At 45.2% G+C, this 14,418-nt stretch overlaps 1 pseudogene; it reads left to right on the top strand.

The window, feature by feature from the left end:
• Positions 1-330: 330 nt before the first annotated feature.
• The window catches only part of LOC101420254 (thiamine pyrophosphokinase 1 pseudogene), a 104,163-nt pseudogene continuing 90,075 nt past the window's right edge, over positions 331-14,418 (top strand).

The following is a 14,418-nucleotide window of genomic DNA, read 5'->3' as shown; positions in this document are numbered from 1 at the left end:
CGAGACGTTTCCAGAATCACTCTTAGACAACGCAGTGTCACTGCTGTACTGACACATACTCTGGATGTTGGATAGGCTGTAGCCGCCTGGATGAGTGAGATGCCAGGGAGAGAGACCCAGAAGTTTAAGGAATCTTTGCTCCATCATTATGACAGGATCTTCCATTGTGTTGCTTTACTGAGAGGCTTAGTAAACACTTAAATTATTTTTTAAAAAGGCTTTTGGATCTTGGATTTGAATTTGGATGTGTCATGGATTGAGGACCGAGCCAAGTTAACCAAATTCACTCAGGTCCTGTAAAAGGAAGCCTGGCAGAGCTGGAGGGTGGTCATGGAACAAAGGGGCTTTGTGTCAACATTAAAGCATCTTGCAGTGACCTTTGGTAGACGCCCTGATAAACGAGTTCGTTTGCTGTCAGGGTACATGAACGCAGAGGTTTGGGCTGGCAGAAAAGTAGGGCCGGCAGAGGGCGCTCACACACCGTATCCTGGCTCGTTGTGCCGGTCGGCAGCTCTGACCATGCAGGGCGCGGGTAGAGTCGGACAGTTTCCGGTGAGTCCAGCAGAGGGAACCCAGGTCCGCTCTGGTTTTGGGGCGCAGCTCGCTGGTGGTCCCTAATACCGTGCCCTCGTCTGCTTGGGCAGAATCTCTGCAGATCATCAGCAGGCTCAATTGTTTTCAGATTTCTGACTATCTGCAGGTGTGGAGAACTTGCACCCAGAGTACAAGGAGAAGCAAGGCCAGGGCTTTCTGGGGTGTTGTGAGGGCCACAGCCCCAAAAGAGTCGGTGCCCTTCAGCTAAGGCCATACCCCAACCCCTCCTTCAGAGTCCGGTAACTTTCCTCGGCTTGTCGGGTCGCATTCCTTCCTCTGCATTCTTAATAGGCTTGGTTACTGGTCTAGGCCATCTCTGATCCCGTCCATTTGTTTTAGGAGGTACCAGGGTTGAACCTGGGACCCCGCACACGTGAAGCCGGCGCTCGACCACTGAGCTACCCCGCAGCACGACCCCATTCCGTTTTTGTTTTTGTTTTTAGATTTACTTTTTATTTCTCTCCCCTTCCCCCTACCCACTGTTGTCTGTTCTCTGTGTCCATTTTTCGTGTGTTCTTCTGTGTCCGCTTACATTCTTGTCAGCGGCACTGGGAATCTGTGTCTCTTTTTGTTGCATCATCTTTTTTTTTTTTTTAAAGATTTATTTATTCATTTATTTTTCTCCCCTCCCCTCCCCCCCCACCCCGGTTGTCTGTTCTCTGTGTCTATTTGCTGCGTCTTCTTCTTTGTCTGCTTCTGTTGTTGTCATGGCATGGGAATCTGTGTTTCTTTTTGTTGTGTCATCTTGCTGTGTCAGCTCTCTGTGTGTGCGGTGCCATTCCTGGGCAGGCTGCACTTTCTTTCGTGCTGGGCGGCTCTCCTTACGGGGTGCATTCCTTGCACGTGGGGCTCCCCTACACGGGGGACACCCCTGCGTGGCACGGCACTCCTTGCGCGCATCAGCACTGCACTTGGGCCAGCTCCACACGGGTCAAGGGGGCCCGGGGTTTGAACCCTGGACCTCCGATGTAGGTAGGCGGACGCCCTATCAGTTGAGCCAAATCTGCTTCTCCCCATTCCATTTTAACTCCCCTCCCTGATACTCTTCGCAGCAGAGTGTGGGCCTTTGGGACGGGGCTCCAGTCGCTCAGGGTCTCCCTCCCCAGGAATGCCAGCATTGGACATGCTCAAAGGCTGGGCTGTACTTGGGGTACAGCACACCTCGTGGCCCCCAGCCTCTTTCCACTCACAGCGAGGCCAGCTGGGGAGCCTGCACTGTCACCTCAGCCAGGGACACACGCTTCCTTAGCCATCAGGGGCAGCCACAGGCTTCCTGCAGCTGGATCCCCACCTTCTCAGCACCCCGGGAAGACCCCGACCCTCCTGCACCCACCCCTGCTGTGGGCGGCGGGTGCTGAGGGCCAGGTTGGGACCCGCTGTGTGTGCCTGCCACACCACCCTACGGTCAGCCGGTCGAGAAGACACGTGCTCACACAACCCAGAAAGCTAGGCATGGCGTTGGCTCCCTGCTCGGAGGGTGACCCCAAACCAGAGGAACCAGTGGGGGGCAGCGTGGCTGGAGGGCCCTCAGCTGCTGAGGAGCCAGCTCCAAACCGCAGCCTGGAGCTGGACCTGGGGGACAGCGTGGGGAGAGCCCCACACTGAGGAGAGCGTGGGGAGGGGTACAGCCTGCCCCCTTGTTCAGGAAGCCCCGTGGGGCCGGTGGGCCAGGACGCAGCTCAGGATGCAGGAGACGCGCCTGTGGGATCCTGGCGAGAGAAGGCTCGTCCCGGGGCGGGGGCAGGCGCTGTCCTCCACAGGTGGGCAGGTGGTGAGGTCGGTGCCTGGGCAGGTAGAGGGATCCGGAGCAGGGCTGGCGTTGGGTGGGATGTTTCCATACTTTGAAGCCTTTCTCCTTAAGACATCTGTTTTTATGACTAGAGAGAGAAAGAGGCACTGAGGAGAGTGTGATAGTCCTTTGGAGTGAGATAGACCTTTGAAGCGATGCTAAAGTCTCTCCGAGGAGGCTGCAGCTCAGCCCCTCGAATCCGAGATAAGGTGTTTTAAAAAGAATGCTAAATAGACCCAACAGCACTTGCACCATCACACTTTAATCTAAATTTTGCAGCCGGGTGGAAGATGGGCTGGTCACAGGTGTTGAAGGGCCCTCGGGGACTTCCGTTCAGGGCCCCGGGTTTCCCCTGACACAGCACTCCAGCTGAAACAGACACTGGGCGACCAGCATTTCCGTTTGAAAGCACTCAAATCTGCAGACACCACCTCCCTTGCATTTCTTGTTTATTTCTGACGACAATGGATACATGCCTGGAAGGAAAATGAATGGAAAAGTTATTCACCACAGGCCATTTTTGGACCATAGAATGATTCCTCCCTTCATTTTCATCAAACTGTATTCTAAGGAGACAGGGTCAGAATAATTGATTCTGAAATTGGAAAAATAATGAACTAGAAATGGGAAATTTGCCTAAATTGGTCAATTATTATAATCCAATTAAGTTAGCTATGCATGCAGCCATTCACTTACCTATATCTTTGTGTCATTTACATCTTTATATCATCTGTCTCTATCTCTATAGCTCCACCTATACCTATTAATATATCTATCTATATCATTATCAGTAACTACTTATTTATTACAAAACTAGCATTTTTAAAGACTGTTACCAATGGGGGTACAAATGTGAGCAAGGCATAGACCTTACCCTCAAAGAATTTTCAGTCTAGACAAAAAGAGAAAAAACATAAAATATATTTGAAAGAGGAGAAATGTGATAAATACAGTGAGATATTTGCAGTATGAAATGATATTGTGAGTTCAGAGAAGCGGGAAATCAATTATGACTAAGAAGATTTGGGAAGTCTTACTAGCGCTCAAGGCATTTGAAAATGGGCTTACAATTTTGTAGACGTACTACTTCTTCAAACCATCAAATATGAATGTTCCTCCATTTTCAAATATAAGATGGTGGTAAGAGGAAAAGAGCGGGAAGCAGCTCAAGTCATAAGGCTTCCAGCTACCATATAGGAGGACCTGGGTTTGTTCCCTGGGGCCTCCTGGTGAAAAAGAAGAAGAGAAGAACCAGCAAGATGGTGGCAGAGTAAAGAGCTCCTAGAGTCAGCTCCTGCTGCAGGGCAGTTAGCAAACACCCAGAGCCCTCTGGAGCTAGCTAAGCACCTGTTTGGAGGCTCCAGGAGGCCAGAAGAGCATTCTGCAATGTCCCTGGGGGAGTGGAAGGAGGAGACTGCCCATCTGCAGAAAAGACTCATAAGTAGAGGCTCCACGCCCCAGAGGCCGGGGCCATCCTCCACTGGAGGCATAAGTCACCTCGAGAGCTGTTCTGCGGCTGGAATTGGAAGCTCCACTCCCCAAAAACAGGGGAGGAAGAGACAGTTGGGCACCAACTTCAGCTACTGATGAGTAAATTCAGCAGGCTGCAGTGCAGTCCTGAGAACAGCTACAGTTTGAGCCTGTCCAAGTAGAAAGAGCTGGGAGCCTCCATCTTAACTCCACACCTGGCACGAGGGGACGCGGGGCGGACTGAGGATCCCAGTGCTGGTGGGGACCGGCTTCTCTCTGCCCAGGTCAGATTGCAGCTCCAGCCTAGGCCCCAGTTGTTGTGGGAAACTGGCTTACCTGTTTGTTATTATAGAAGTTACAACTGTTAAAAGTAGCAGTGTTAGATGTTATTGTAAATGATGTTGCAGTTCAGATAGCAAACAGCTGCTTGGTAGTTTCCCAATAAATGCGATGGAAAACTAGGGCTGAGGCTCTCAGTTCCAGAAGCTGTGAGTCGCCTGGTCCCAGGTTTGTCTCCCCTCTTCTGTCCCTACCTTTATTTCTGCGTTGCCTTCCCTTCAAGCCAACCTAGTGTGAGCTGAATGCAGCAAGTGCCCAACGTGGAGCTCGAAGGAAAGAAGGCCGGAAGGAAAGAAGGCTCACAGCCACTGGTGCCGGAAGGGACACAAAGAGAAGAAGGATTGCCTCGGGGGAAACTAAAGTTGACGTAAAAGTGCAGAGCCCAGAGTGGTTTGGAAAGCCTTCGAAGTCCTCGAGGGTTTCTTGTATTTTCCCAGGAGACAGAGAGCGGAATCTACACCTTCCCGGTCGGTGGCAGTGGCTGCGGGACTGTGGGGACAATCTTTCCAGACCAGCGGCTGCGGGGAGGCTGGGGGCCGCCCAGCGCGCACGCCGCAGCTTGGGAGCGTTCCTGCGTAGGGACACTATGAAAAGGATTCCCAGAGCTGTTTTGAAAAATGAAAGATCGTCCGGTGTGGGTACCAGCTCATCGGATAAACACCAAGAGACGACAAAAGTTCCTGTGACCCAGAACTTTTGGTCATGCAGATGGAGAGACGGATGCTGGAAACTGCCCGGCTGGGTCTCATTCCGAAAACATCAAAGTATCCTAACTATAGAACTTGTTCAAGCATGGCATCATAAAGCAAGTATGACTTGGGGACAGAAAGAGAGTAAGAAAGAAACTGAGAGGAGGAGAACTAGAAGAGAAGTGTTGAAGCAATGAAGAAATTTTAGATTAGTAAATTTAAAACTGCTTTTGTGTTTGTATGGTTGTGCAATGTTAGTGTGTGTGAAAAAAGAGAAGGGCAGGTGCCCAAAAGGGCTGGAGCCCAGAAAGGTGTTTGTTCAATGTCAGTGTGTATTGTGATTTTTCAATGTGTGTTGTAATGGTTTTTGTGATATTTTGCTGGATAGTGATATAATGTGATTTAAAAGAACTCTATTCAATTGGCCAAAAAATTAAATAAGTACTTATTTAAGTTTCTTGATTAATAGAATTCTTGCTTAAATTGCTTCATAGGACAAAAGCAAGATGTAAAAGTTAAGTGAATATTGAAAAAGGTAAAAAGTTTGAGGGGGTGGTGGACTTGGCCCAGTGGTTAGGGCGTCCACCTACCACATGGGAGGTCCGTGGTTCAAACCCCGGGCCTCCTTGACCCGTGTGGAGCTGGCTCATGCACAGTGCCGATGTGCGCAAGGAGTGCGCCCCATAAGGAGAGCCGCCCAGCGCGAAAGAAAGTGCAGCCTGTCCAGGAATGGTGCCGCACACATGGAGAGCTGACACAACAAGGTGACGCAACTAAAAGAAACACAGATTCCCATGCCGCTGACGACAGCAGAAGCAGACAAAGAAGACGCAGCAAATAGACACAGAGAACAGACAACTGGGGCGGGGGTAGGGGAGAGAAATAAAAAATAAATAAATCTTTAAAAAAAAAAAGTTTGAGGGAATGCCAACTGGAATGTTATAAGGTGTATTTTTTCCTAAAATAAAATGGTTAATATGGAGGTATGTGGGACAGAACTAGTATGCATATACCAGCTGTAGAAGTATTGTGGTAGCATTCAGTGGGTTAATATATTTTGTAAAAGCAAAACAAACCTGAATGATTACAAAAAGTACAAAAACTGTGTGAAAAGTTCAGCAATGGACTTTTGCAGTTCTTCCTCAAGGTTTTTTGCCCTGGCCTGATGGCAATGAATCTGGCTGCATAGAAGAAACCTGTGGCACTGACCCTAAGAAAAATCAGAAGAAACCTGTGGATATTAAGGACCTGAAAAAAGCAAACAATTGGGACAAGCTGTAAGGTCCCTGCTACTCTATCAAATTATTAAATGCTGTTTGGCTGGGTATGAGTTTGTATTAATTTAGCCTATAAATTGGACGTGGCCAGCATTAATATCGAGTACTGGCTTATATAGACTTGCCAGTGGGAAATTTTAAGCCCATGAAAAATGAAAGTCTATTCTGCTAGTTGGAAGTCTTATTGTTTGTTGTTAAAGCTTTATTAATCAGTAAAACATCATTTGTGTAGACTTTGCAAAAACAAAAAGGGGGAAATGTTGTGGGAAACTGCCTTACCTGTTTGTTACTGTAAATGTTACACCTGTTAAAAGTAGCAGTTGTTAGATGTTGCAGTTGTTCCCTGTTATTGTAAATGATGTTGCAGTTTGGATAACAAACAGCTTCTTGGTAGTTTCCCAATAAATGCGATGGGACAACTAGGGTTGAGGCTCTCATTTCCAGAAGCTGTGAGTCCCCTGGTCCCAGGTTTGTCTCCCCTCTTCTGCCCCTATCTTTATTTCTGCATTGCCTTCCCTTTGAGCCAACCTATTGTGAGCTGAATGCAGCACCCAGTGCCACCTCCAGCAGGGAGGAAGCTGCAGAGACCTGCGCCAGTCTCTCTGGGAAATTACTGGCCAAGCCATGGAGGCCGGGGATTGTCCTACTCTGGCGGCACGAGCCACGCCAGGAGCTATTCTGTGGCTGGCATTGGAAGCTCCATTTCCCAGAAACAGGGGAGGAGGAGATGGTTGGCTGCCGATTTTATGTACTCATTGGTAGATTTGGATGGCTAAGATATAACCCTGGGAACAGCTGGGGTGTGAACCAGCCCAAGTCAGAAAGAGGCCAGTAGCTGCCATTCTGACTCTGCCCCCAGCCTGAGGGGAAGCCAGGTTGACTGGCAGGAACCAGTTTCTTTCATGCAGATCAGCCTGCAGCCCTAGCCTAGGCTTCAGCCCCGCCTCTGGCAGGGAGGAGGCTGAGGAGCCCTGCACCAGCCTATATAGGTAATTGCAGGTAACTTTGGCTGACACTGACTGAAAATCAGAAGTCTACCAGGGCAACTGTGGTCATCTTGGACACACACTGCATAAATTGCCGCCCACACCTGCAGCTCCATCCCCACCCCAGGCAGGGGAGAAAGGGATATGAAGTTTCATCTGTCTTTCTGGGTAACTACAGTCTAGGCCTGCACTTGGATTATTCCAAACAGCTGTGACTCTGTCCCTACCCCTGGCAAAGGAGAAAGTTGGAAGAAGCTTCTTTGGTCCCTGGTGCAATGAGGGCAGCTTGAGCCTCCATGACTTACAGCACCAACTACATGCTTGGCTCCTACTGCACAACCAGCAAGGGAGAAAGGATAGGAAGCCCTAAACTAAAGAGAAAAACTGCACCCAGAAAAAATACTCTAGTAAACCAGATGTGAAGACACCAACAAAAAATTACAATCCACACCAAGAAACAGGAAGCCATGGCCCAGTTAAAGGAACAAAATAAGCCTCCAGATGACAGAAAGTAGTTGAGACAACTAATCACAGATGTTCAAACAAATCTCCTTAGTAAATTCAGTGAGATGGCTAAAGAGAGTAAGGATATTAAGATGACATTGGATGAGCACAAAGAAGAATTTGAAAGCATTAATAGAAAAATAGCTAATTTTATGGGAATGAAGGTATAATAAAAGAAATTAAAAAACATTGGAATCATATAATAGTGATTTGAGGAGGCAGAAGAAAGGATTGGTGAGCTTGAAGAAATGGCCTCTGAAAGTGAACATACAAAAGAACAGATGAAGAAAAGAATGGGAAAAATTGAACAATGTTCTCAGAGAACTAAATGACAGCAAAAGGCATGCAAACATATGTGTCATGGGTGTCCCAGAAGGAGAAGAGATGGGAAAAAGGGCAGAAGGAATATTTGAAGAAATAATGGTAGAAAATTTCCCAATCCTATTGAAGGACATAAATATCCATGTCCAGGAGGCACAACGTACTCCCATCCAAGAAAATCTGAATAGACCAACTCCAAGACACATACTAATCAGAATGTCAAATGCCAAAGACAAAAATAGAATTCTGAGAACAGCAAAAGAAAAGCGATGCATTACATATAAGGGATATCCAATAAAATTAAGTACTGATTTCTCACCAGAAACCATGGAGGCAAGAAGACAGTGGTCTGATATATTTAAGATACTACAAGAGAAAACCTTCCAGCCAAGAATCTTATATCCAGCAAGACTGTCTTTCAAAAATGAGGGCAAAATTAGAATATTCACAGATAAACAGAAACTGAGAGAATTTCTAAGCAAGAGACCAGATTTTCAGGAAATACTAAAGGGTGTGCTAGAGTCTGAAAAGAAAAGACAGGAGAAAGGGGCCTGGAAGAGAGTCTAGAAATTAAGATTATATCAAAAAAGTAACCAAAAGTGTCAAAAGAGTGGTGAAAATAAAATATGACAGATAAAACTCAAATAGGAATAAACTTAACCAAAGATGTAAAGTACTTGTATTCAGAAAACTGCAACTTAATGTTAAAACAAACAAACAAAAAAAACCCTAAATAACTGGAAGAACATTCCATGCTCATGGATTGGAAGACTAAATATCATTAAGATGTCAATTCTACTCAATTGATATACAGATTCAATGCAATCCTGATAAAAATTCCACCAGCATTAAAGAAAAAATTGAAAACACGATTGTTAAATTTATTTGGAAGGGTAAGGAGTCCTGAATAGCCAGAAATATCATAAAAAGGAAAAGTGAACCCTCATCTCTAGACTTTAAGTCATAATACCTAACCTATAGTGGTAAAAACAGCATGGTACTGGCCTAAAGACAGACACAATAGACCAATGGAACCAAATTTATGGTTCAGAAACAGACCCTCACAGGTATGGTCACGTGATTTTTGACTAGCCAGTCAAGCCCACACAGCTCAGGCAGAACAATCCATTCAACAAATGGTGCTGAAACAATGGGACATCCATAGTTGATAGAAGGAAAGAGGACCCCTATCTCACACCTTATCAAAAATTAACTCAAAATGATCAAAAACCTAAAAATAAAAGCAAGAACCATAAAACTTCTAGAAGAAATTTTGGAAAATATCTTTAAGATCTCGTGTTAGGTGGTGGATTCTTAAAGGAGATAAGAAGAGGACTGAGTGGACTACTGATGTTTAATGTATGTAGAAATTTTAATTAGTTTTACTTAAAAGTGTAGGAATGTATAGAGTGGATGGTAACACACAGAAACAGCTAGTTTATGAATGGGGATGTGACTGAAAATGGTAATTAGTTATGTAAATGCCAATTGACAGAATGTTAGAGAATAATCTAGGAACTGGATAGCACAGTAAACCAAGAGTGGATGAGAACTGTGGTTGATGGTACAGATGCAGGAGTGCCCTTTGTTAGCTAGAGCAAATGTATATAACTACTGAAGGGTATTGGGAATGTAGAGAAGCATGGGAAAAATATAGCTGGAGTGACCTATGGACTGTGGTTAGTAGTAATAATATAATATTCTTGCATCTATGCAAAAGATGTACTGTGCTGATTCTGAGGCAGTATGGAAAATATGAGCAAAATGTACGATACGGACATGGTAACAATCAGATGATATTATTTTATTTGTAGCAAATGACACACAACATTGGTGTGTTGATGGAGGGGTGCTGTTTGGGAATTCTGTACATGTGCATGATTATTTTATAAGTTTACAACTTCAGTCATAAAAAATATATTTAAAAAATAATAGCAGGGTGGGTTGGGGGAAAAACACACCAAATGTAAGATAAGGACTATGATTAGTAGTAAGATTTTGACAATATTCTTTAATAATTTGTAACAAACATCTCATGACAATGCAAGGTGTTGGTGGAGGGTTGATGTATGGGACCCTGTATGATGTTATGAATGTTTGCTTTGTAAGTTCACAACTTTACTAATTGTTTATGTATGTTCATATACAAATGATATAAAGATAATAATAATCGGATTAGTTGGGGGAAAATACTTTGTTTAGTAGTAATATTTTGACAATGTTTTTTAATCATTAGTTAAAAAGGTTTAACAACAATGCAAGTTATTGGTGGTAGGGTGAGTTATGAGAGTCCTGTGATGTTATATATGTTTGTTCTATAAGTTCACAACTATTATTATACATTTATTGTTATGTATTTTTATGTATGATGTATTTCAATAAATTAAAAAAAATATATATATATATAAAAGAAGAGAAAGCATGCCCACACAGTGGGCTGAGTGCCTGCACAGTGAGCCGAGTGCCCACATGGTGAGCCAAGTGCCTGCATGGCAAGCCAAGTGCCAACATGAGTGCCTACGTGGTGAGCCAAGTGCTTGCATAGCTATCATAGCACTGGTGTGGTGAGTTGATTGCCCACGCAAGTGCCTGTGTGGCAAGTTGAGTGCCCACGTGTGTGCCTGCATGGTGAGCCAGTGCCTGCATGGTGAGCTAGTGTTCATGCGGTGAGCCTAGTGCCTTTGCAAGTGCCGAGTGCCTGTGTGATGAGCTGAGTGCCTTGGTGAGTGTCCACATGATGAGCCAGTGCCCATATGATGAGCCAGAGCCCGTGTGGTGAGCCAAGTGCCCACGTGAGTGTCCACATGATGAGCCAGTGCCCATATGATGAGCCAGTGCCCACATAGTGAGCCAGAGCCCGTGTGGTAAGCCAAGTGCCCACTTGAGTGTCCACATGGTGAGCCAGTGCACATGCAGCAAGCCGAGTGCCCACGCGGTGAGCTAGTACCCGTGCAAGTGAGTCATGCAGCAAGATGATGATGCCAACAAAAGAGAAACAAAGGAGGGAGTCAAGGTGAAACGTAGCAGAGACCAGGAACTGAGGTGGTGCAATTGACAGGGAAATTCTCTTCACATCAGAGGTCCCCAGGATCGAATCCCATGAATCCTGGAGGAGAAAGATGAGAAGAGAAGACAAAAAAGAGAAATAGATACAGAATATCACACAGCAAATGGACACAGGCAGCAGAAACAGCAGGGGCGGGGGTGAAAAAAAAAGAGGAACAGAGTGCCTATATTTGGCAATTTGTAGGAATTTCCAGCCAACACATACCCTATTTAAGTCATCATGCTCCGGTGAATAATTTTCCAAAATGAAAAAAAGTGATCAGGTTTACTTAGTTGTCATGAGGGAAGCTCAAGAGGATAATCTGTAACACTTTTGAGAAGGTGAATTGTAATCGTTTTCATGAAGAGACAAGAAATCCCCATGGAAATGATAATCTATGGAAATACATATGGCACGAAAAGCAATGTTGGAGACTAGATGGTGTCGTTGCCTATCTGGAGGCCAAGAATTCATTGCCATAAATCCTAGCGGAATCGGTCTCATCAACAGCTTCAAGACGCCTTGATTCTGTGGGTTCTTAAATCCAGCCTGTTGAGTTACATGACCTGAAAATTTGGTTCATCTTCTTAGACAGTACTTCGGGGAGGTTGAGAAATTAAATGGGAGCTGGCAACATTTGGTCTTGGACTGATTCAGCAATACCAAGTGGACAGAATACTCAAGATGACATTTCTAACGTCAGAAGTGGGTATGGTCGAGCTGGGGTCTGAGGCCAGCACGTGGTCTCCTTCACGGTGCCCCAGCTGCTCTCTCACCTGATCAGACTTGGCCTTGATTTGCAGAAAGATCATTACGTCTCTGGAAACAAGCAGTTCCAGATCTGATTCCCCAAATATTTTTTTTAAGGAACCAGATAATGGTTAGATATAAACAATATCAGTGTACCAGAAATCCTAACAAGTCATATTATGACAATTTGTGTATTATCCCCAGACATATGCCCTTGAATTAAAAACAAAACAACAGGGAGTGGATGTAGCTTAAGTGGTTGAGTGACTGCTTTACACATGGGAGGTCCCAGGTTTAGTTCCCGGTGCCTCCTGAAAAACAGAACAAACGAACAAAAAAAAGGAAAAAACAACAGCCGCAAAATAGGATAGGGCATTATAATGAAAATGTGAGTATAGCTCTCATATGCCAGCTCTTTACCATTTATATACATCATCTCCTTTCATCCATATGATTCTAAGATAGCATTATTATTTCCATTTTGCAAATGGAGAGACTAAGACTCAGAGCGGCTCAGAACTTTGCCCAAAGCTATGCAGCTGACAGGTTGAGGAGCCAAGATTCAAGCCCAAGTCATGCTGGCTTCAAAGCTGGTTGATCCTTTTTCCACTTGAAAACTACAGGGTTCAAGATGGGAGTACCTTCAGGAGGTTGCTTAGTGGAATTGGTCTTCTAGGTGGAGTACCCCCGGGAAGATTCCCATTTACCTGCCAGCACTGGGTCCCAAAAGTAGAGAAAGACAAACACAGTGAGGAGAGTCTTCATCGCTGGGAGCTTCTGCTGAGTAGGCTGGTGGCAGCGTCTGACACTGGCTCTCAGAACAGAAAGAATGGTGAGGACCAGCCCTCCCAGCACGCCCTCCCGTGTGAACTTCTCCGGTATGGGATACGCCCCGCTCCAGGAAGATGAGCCGCACTGAACTGGATGCGGCTGGCTTAGCAATATGCACCCGAGCTCTTTCTCTTTTGACAGCTTTTACCCTTGTCAAAGGCACTGTTTCCCCACCTGAGATTTCCAAAGCTCCTAATGGAAGCTGGAGAGCTCTAAGTTCCTTCTATTTTTAAAACGAAATTAATTTTGTTCTGTTTTTATGTCATAGTGTTTTAGTTTCCTACTGCTAAAACAAATACCATAGTGGCTCAAATGGGTTGACTTAAGCAGCAGGAACTTACTGGCTCCTGGTTTCAGAGGCTAGAAGGCATGCTTCCCTCTGGGGCGGGTGTATTCTCACAGGCAGGCAATCCTTGAGGTTATTTGGCTGTTACGTCACATGGCAATGTCTTCTCCTTTCTCTTCTGGGTTCCATTGACTTCTGACTTGTAGCTTCTTTCCATGGCTTTTTCTTCTGTGTCCAATTTCCTGTGCTTATACGCACTTCATGCCTATTGGACTAAGGCCCATCTTTACACAGTCAGAGCACACCTTCACTAACAACCTCTCCAAGGGCCCGATTTACAAGCGGGGTCCCACCTCCAGACCAGGGGGTGGGAGCTGACCATGCCTTCTGTGGGGGGCATGATTCAATCCCCAATAGTCTACCTTCTGGGGCCCCAAGAGACACGTTTTTCCCACATGCAAAATACTTACATTCCTTCACAACATCCCCAAAGCCATAGCCATTTTAGAACAATGCTAAGTACAAAGCCTCATCAAAACCAGTTATGGGTGTGGCCCGTCCTGGGGTGAAATTCCTCTCCAATGGACCCATGAAACATAGAAAACAAGTTCCCTGCTTCTAATGTACAAAGGTAGGATAGGCATAGCATTGACATTCCTATTCCAGATGGGAGAAAGTCAAAGGAAAACCGAAGTCACAGGTCCAAAATAAGTTCAAGACCCAGCCGAGCATACTCCATTAGATCTCGAGTTCTGAGAGTCATCTGCAGCTTGATTCTTTTTCCTCCAGGCCTGATGTGTGGCAGTCCCTTCCCTGCCATGCTCTCCCTGGACACTGGGGTCTGTGCCCCTCCCTCTCCAAGCGTCAGAAGGGTGGCCAGGCTGTTGGTAGCATTCACCTTGTAACACGAACACAGGATGTTGTTGTTTTGTCTTTAACTTATTTACCCATTCAATTGTTATTTACCCACTCAATTGTTGATGGGCATTTGTGTTGTTTCCTGTTTCTGCCCATTATTACTAAAGCTGCTATAAACTTTAATTTTACATATCTTTTGGTGGACATATAATCATTTCTCTTTGGCATATATCTAGGGGTATAATTTCTGGGTCATAGGGCATGTGCATGTTTAGCTTTTGTAGAAAGAGCCGAAGAGTTTTCCAAAGGGGTTGTATCAGTTTTATGGTCCCTTCGGGGATGTGTAACAATTCTTATTGTTTTACATACTTGCCATGATTGGCAGTGCCGGCCTCACTAACTTCGGCTATCCTGGTTAGGGTGGAGTAGTGTGGGCTTTGGGGAAACCCGGAACAAGGCAGATACGTGGATGCATTTTCCCTTAAAAATTTACTCTATCTGCCTTACAAAGACTGCATTGGATTAGGGATCAATTTAAAAACAGGTAGACACGTTAAAAATTGTTGCAGTAATTCAGAAAAGAAATGATAAAATCAGTATTTGAGATAGTGGCACTGAAAGTAGAAAGACAATAGCAGAAAGGACAGTATTTTTTCTTTTTCAAACAGCTTTATTGAG

Source organism: Dasypus novemcinctus, chromosome 25 (genome assembly GCF_030445035.2).
Source record: "Dasypus novemcinctus isolate mDasNov1 chromosome 25, mDasNov1.1.hap2, whole genome shotgun sequence".
Taxonomy (NCBI): Eukaryota; Metazoa; Chordata; class Mammalia; order Cingulata; family Dasypodidae; genus Dasypus; species Dasypus novemcinctus.
Note: the sequence above shows the minus strand (reverse complement) of the source record. Positions and strands in the feature narration are given on the sequence as shown.